General features: G+C 30.6%; 1 long non-coding RNA gene across 1 annotated transcript; it reads right to left on the reverse strand.

The window, feature by feature from the left end:
• Positions 1-961: 961 nt before the first annotated feature.
• Positions 962-6,321, reverse strand: LOC149796341 (uncharacterized). Its single transcript, XR_016421421.1, has 2 exons — positions 6,093-6,321; positions 962-1,498 (listed from the first exon to the last, which is right to left on the reverse strand). It is a non-coding gene; the product is annotated as an uncharacterized LOC149796341 (long non-coding RNA).
• Positions 6,322-7,395: the final 1,074 nt, after the last annotated feature.

Below are 7,395 nucleotides of genomic sequence, written 5' to 3' on the forward strand. Positions count from 1 at the left end.
CTAACATTTATAAGTGCAGCGATATCATCCTCAATAGATATGCTTAAACAAAACCTTTAATTCTTATACAAATATATATCATGTCTTTACAGATGTTAAAATATTACCTATTTTTTATCACAATGCTAATGATTGTTTACTTTGCATTTTTGTTATGCATACACTAATCTCAGATGAATAAAATTAGTAATAGCAATTGGAGCTATAGCTATACCACCTAATGCCAACAGCTCTGCTACATATCTTTCACATAATATATATCTTTATATATATATATATATATATATATATATATATATATATATATATATATATATATATATATATATATATATATATATTTGCTTTCGCTAGGAATAATGAGGTTAAAATATACCCACCAAATCAATGCATTTTTCTTCGCACTGAGTTATATTCATAAATTAATGGAATCAAAATGAACATACAAATTAATATCTAACACTTGTCTTTTGAAGGAGAGTTGAATACAAGATGCTAACCAGTTCTCCTTGGGTATTCACAAATCCTTGTTTATTGGTGTGGGGATTCTGTATCTTAATTATCCTCATCTCATTTGATTTTAAAAATGAAATTTTGTCATGCTAAAATATTATGGAAGTACGTTGATACAATTTGCACTGACTAACTGTACGGGTATGTGCTTTTTTAGAAGTATATTTGTACATTTCCGTTTGCACCGCTCCGTTTGCACCGCCCCGGTCGAGTCATACCAAAGACTTATACAAATTGTTCTAACAACTGCCATATATGGCGCATACGAGGTTGGTGTTTGGACAGGTCGGCCTGGTGTCAAAATAATGTGGTTGAGACATCATGCTACATGTCTGCAGCATGATGCTTCAGTGCATGACATCATTATAAGCGGCCATACTGCAAATATCGTAGCGTTATTACTGAAAATTGCTAAAGCTACATTAAAAATTCAAATCACAATCACATATACACACACCCATTATATTTATTTGTTAGACAAAGATGTTATTTCATTATAATGTTGAAGACAAATTAAACTATAATCGAAAAAATTAGGTTCTTGCATATTTGTTGCACCAAAATATTATATTCAAAACATGCCAAACTTTAATACTTTATTATTCTGAGCAACCATCCGTTTCAGAATAATACAATTTGACAGTTTGAGCAACACTTTCACTAAACCAAACATGTCCCTTTATTGTCATGATGTTAAATGACATGTAATTTAATATTTACAGATCTGTACCAAAGTCCGTTAATGTCACCCAAAAGAAATAAAGTATTTCATGACAGCAAGTTATTAATACACTAGTCGGTTTTACTGTAGGCTTCTTTACTTGCTTAGCCGTTGTACGTAGATGAGTAGTATTAATTGTATGCCACAACCCTCAAGATGCCAATTGCCATCCAAATTGCCCCCACAACGATGGAAAAAAATACTAAGTGTCATGGACGCTTTATATTTGCTTCAAGCCACGTTGTAATTGAGCTCATCATTAGCCTGAAACGAGATATCATTCAAGCGATAGGAAGGTTGATGACAGGAGGGAAAAACCTTATATATATTCACTGTAAGTCCAATATAATGTTTCTGTCCAAGAATTTCATTGAAGAGCACTTTGGGTTTCCAGTGAGTAGTAATTTGAATGAACAAATCTTCCTAAAAGAGAAATAAAATACAACAATAAGACTTGTTCTGCTTCCAAATTTTAAGGCAAAATTGAGTTTTTGTTTAAATAATCAAGATTATAAACCTCTCTACTTTGTCGCAATTACCATTTTCTGAAAATGCTCTGTCGCTTGATGGAAATTTCCATTCTAGTCATTTAAAGGCTCAGAATCAAGACGATACACACGTTTACTTTAATAATGATCTGAATATGTAATCTTACAAATCTTTGTTTTTCAGTTTGAGGGTGAAGCCTCATAATATTGAACTTAAATAATAAGTTCCATTTAGTGGAATGGGTGGATGGGGGATCTGTATGGAAACAGGGACCCCAATACATGTTGAAAATATAACATTACAAATTTTTATATGTTTTATTTTCCTCCCATTTAGTTATCCATCCATCCATACATACATACATCCATCCATCCATCCATACATACATACATAGATACATACATACATACATACATACATACATACATACATACATACTCTTACGAGTCCATACTCTTAAAATATGTAACCGAAAAAGTGTAAAGCAAGGAACTTATAAAATTCAACAATTAGTTCATATCTAAAGAATACAAAGTGAAAAAGAAAAAAAAAATGTACTTATGATATTAAAACCCCAAATAGTCCTAGAATTACAAACACAAGTCCTAATAATAAAAGTTCTGAATAAACTTTAATGGAAATCCAAATTTTTGTAGATAATCAAGGTTATAAATCCTCTCCTTTTTCTGAAATTTCGCTTAATTTAAATTTCCATTCTAACGTTTATAGGTTCAGAATCTAGAATATAAACATGTTTACATTAATAATGATCTCAATAAGTAAACAAACACTCAGAGAGAAAATGTTAGTTATGTTTTCTGTTATTTACAAAATACATGTCCCTGTTAAGGTCCACATTGAACTTGATTTTGGACAAGGTCAAATACACAATATGAAAAGGTATATAACATACCATGATTGAGATGAGACAACACAAATATAATATGTATTCTCGGATTCTTCATACTTCCACCAGTATGTATGCTCTGTGCATGAGAGTGGCGGAAATGGGGGGTGGGGGTGGCATCATAACTTTGGTCATTGATCCTCAACTAAGTTTTAAGTGGACACCAAATTCTAACGCTCGAACCTGTTTCACATAGATCATGAGTTTTCGTCCAAGCAAAGATGAAAATAAGTTCAGATTGTAAAACATACTTATATTGAGAGTATTAACGAAGCTATTCAGCGCATATTCATGAGTTCACTTTGCGGTTTTTAGTAACCAATTCATTTTAAACTTCTTACAATTTTTTATTTCAGTATGATGGTGAAGCCTCATATTATTGAAATTAAATAAGTTTAATTTCTGGACTGGGTGGATGGGGGATATATATCGAAACGGGAACCCCCATATATGTTCAAAATATCTCATTACAAATTTTTTTTATGTTTTATTTTCCTCCCATTTAGTTATAGATAAATGCATACATGCATACATACATACATATATATATATATATATATATATATATATATATATATATATATATATATATATATATATATATATATATATATATATATATATATATATATATATATATATATATATGTGTGTGTGTGTATATTACAAGTCAATAATCTTAAAATATGTAACATAAAAAGTGAAACGCACGGAGTTTCTAAAATTAAAAAAATAGTTCATCTCCCAATAATACAAAGTGATAAAAAACAAAAGAAAGAGTTTACGATATTGCGAATTTAAACACTAAATAATCCTAGAATTACAGACACAAGTCCTAATATTACGAGTTCTGAATAAACTTTAATGGAAATCCAAACTAAGTCAAATTAATGACATGAGTTATATACATATATACAGCTTGGTAAACAATTAAATGAATAAAAGTAACGGTTCTCAATCACAAAAGTCGACTTGTCAAATATTTGGATTCATATCCCCGATTTCAATGTCATTCTATGTAAATTGTCAAGGGAATGGATCGAAGAAGTGTTTGCAAATCAATAATTTGTGATCATAAAAAGAAATCAATACAAACAGTCTAGTTTTCATTACGGTTGATATAGTAGGTTAGAATGACCTGTTTCTTATCTAGGCAACAACAAGAAACTTGATGACGTTTTTAGCTCTAAGGAACCTTTGTTAAAAGAAATTAACCAGTATGATGCTATGAAACGTGCCAAGAAGTTCCGGTCATCGTGGATAAATTTGTATCCCTGGCTAGAATATTAATGTTGATCGTTTCATTTCTCAGTTCAAGATTTAGTACACCTCACCCTCTCTCTCTCTCTCTCTCTCTCTCTTTCTCTCTCTCTCTCTCTCACACACACACACACACACAAATAGCAATATGCAGTTACAATGAATACAAATTTAAAGCCGAATTCATCAAATTGATAAACAATTACAGATTTTGTTTCATAAAAAGCAAATAATCGCAAAGAAATGACGAAACAATAGATCTTGAACAATTAAATTATTATTTTCTCCTTCATATCAGGAACTAAAATCATAACTATATATAAGGACCAATTTAGCCATATGCTGTTTACATGCGAGAAACCGAATCATGATCTACATGATGAAATTAAGCATTAGTTTACATGCCTGCCTGGCATACATGATGGCAAAGACACCGGTCGGCGAAAAACAAAACAAACATGCAAAGATCGCTAGCATCGTTCCATCTGGTGGTCGCACTAACCTTGTTGCTACCACATTATTCGGGGATACCTATTTGAAAGACTACATGTAAATAAGTACAAATAAAAATATTGTTTCCATACGTTTCTGATTTTAAAAAAGTTGTGATATTTACTGTTTGAAAATGAAGACCTTGTTATTTAGGAGACGAGTTTGTTCTTTTTCTTATTTTATGTGTTTATGTTTGGTCGTGTGTCAAAATGTAATACAAAATATACGTTAGTTTGTCACAATAACCACAATAATAATAATAATAATAATAATAATTATTATTATTATTATTATTATTATTACTATTATTATTATTATTATTATTGCTATGTACAGTCAGAGGGACTTTCAAAGTATCATAGCAAATATCAAAGGATAAAAATGATAGTCAACGATTAGGTTTTAGGAATGAGGAAAATAAATTTTAATAATACTTCAAAGAGCATATATATATATATATATATATATATATATATATATATATATATATATATATATATACAATCAGACATTAACTTTTCCAAAACTTGTGGTATAAAAAATTATATCAAAATCGTTTTATTAGCAATTTCTTTTGGTTCATAATCAAGAACACGTTCTAGTAGCGTTGAATGGTCAGTGGACGCCTCCTAAATTGCAAGGTAAAGAGTCATGTCGAATTCCATTCTTAAAGACTACTACTACTACTACTACTAATAATAATGATAATACTAATACTACTACTAATAATAATAATACTAATAATAATAATACTAATAATAATAATACCATTTATTATATTATCATTATTACTTTACATACATATATGCATGCATACATACATACATATATACATACATACATACATACGTATAGTTAGAGGAGAGTTTTTAAAGAATCATGAATAATATCTAGAGTGACAGTCAATGGTTAAGTTCCATAGATCATTTTTATGCTTTATGTGTGTATGTATTCTTCATAGAAACATAAAGGTTATTGATTCAATCAGAAGTTTAGACCTAATTTCATATTGCGTTAGATAAAAATCATTTTATTTGCAATTTCAAGATATTTCCTCTTGGTTCATAATCTAGAAGGATTCCTCGTCGCGCTGAAATTAAACCAAATTCTGTCTGAAAGGCTGAATGTCGATACCTTTGACAGGAATGGTCAGTGACCAATGCCTAGGTATAAATGTAAAGAGTGTGGTCGATTTCCATCCTTAAATATTTTTACACATGTGAGTAACGTTTGCCAATGCTACATGTTACCTATTATTCAAGATTTATTATATACAAATTATGGCTGAAAATAATTACATGGTTTATGTCCGGAATCTTGCTTATTGAGGTGTTTATTGCACATCTTTTGCGAGGTAGATTGAAGATGGTGATTCATAGTGTACTGAAAGTCTGTATGTCAATCTTCTATTTTATAAAAAGTTTAAATAGGTTTTTACCGATATGGGGGAATTTTTACCATCAATTCGTTTAATATAACACAAGTGCTCAATCTATATTTGCAAATATGGAGCTAGTGACAAAACTTACAAATTAAAAGAAAAATGAGAAAATGAAACCATTTTCTCCTTTACTGCAACTCTCTGTCTCTCTCTCTCACATACACACATTTAATATATATATATACATATATATATATATATATATATATATATATATATATATATATATATATATATATATATATATATATATATATATAAAAACTTACATAGACTACATTACTCTGCGTTGCGATTATCTTTGGTTGACCTGGATGCTCGTATCCAACTTGTTGCCCGTACATCTGAGGCTGACGACATTCAACGGGTTGCCCATAACTTTGGGGAATGGCGCTTTATAAATAAAAATGTCCAATTTTCATCCCATTTTGATTTCGTATTATACAAGTAAAATATAAATTTGGAACAAAACTTCTGTGAGGAGCGAACTTTCTACACGTCTTATAAACCCATAGAAAAATAGCAAAATAAGCACAAATTCCGTCATGCCTCAAAATGTACCTGTCTATCTAAAGGTTTAAGATTACAAATTATCATCATTTCATACTCTTAACCACTCTTGAGTGTCTAAGATCGTCATCTGGTGAATTACCAATTTTAGTCAAATCACATCAAATTGTATAAAATCTAGCCAGTCAGCTGAAACTGATACTGCCATACAAAGCATAGAGAGGTGCAGATCCTATATGAAGTCATGTAACAAGTCTCATTAAATTGAGAAAAGTATTATTATTATTATTATTATTATTACTAACATGTCATGATCACATGCAGAGCTGAATCACTGGATCTGAGTTGCACCTACTAAATTCATAATTTTGTTTCAGTTGATGCCTCTAAAACACTTATGCTTTTCTGAGTACCTTCTAGACCTGACTTTTGTAATTCTCTTCTATCTGATTTGTATCACTATGTACGAGAGAAACTTCAAAAATGTAAAATTACAACTGGTTATCCTTAAGAACACTAAATACCACGGCACAGCCACGTGGAACGAATTGCCTCTTGAATGTAAAAACACAATGACACTAAATACCAGGGCACATCCACCTGGAACGAATTGCCTCTTGAACGTAAAAACACAATGACACTAAATACCAGGGCACAGCCACCTGGAACGAATTGCCTCTTGAACGTAAACACAGTGACACTATGACACTGTAGTCTTATTCAAAGGTGTTCTTAACAAGCACTCGTATTTCTACAGAGAAAAAAGACTTAGATTTTTAACAACGTTTCTATACCTTGATCGTTTTAAACATTCTTGTAATTTCAGGGAATTTATGTTTGCAATAGTTAATAAGACTCATCTTCGGAAATAGCAATCCTGTGATCTACTAAATATTCGAAATGCATAACTAAATGTATCAAATAATCGTCTTAAGGTATTCGGTCAATGTTTGTTTAAGTCTCTTTCAACTTTTAAAAGTGTTTATTAACATCGACAAGCTATCGAGTCCCCCAATCCGTTTCGTTTGCCTACGTACATTATCAGAAGACCCTCATACGCAA

Source organism: Sinohyriopsis cumingii, chromosome 6 (genome assembly GCF_028554795.1).
Source record: "Sinohyriopsis cumingii isolate HCF-2022 chromosome 6, ASM2855479v2, whole genome shotgun sequence".
Taxonomy (NCBI): Eukaryota; Metazoa; Mollusca; class Bivalvia; order Unionida; family Unionidae; genus Sinohyriopsis; species Sinohyriopsis cumingii.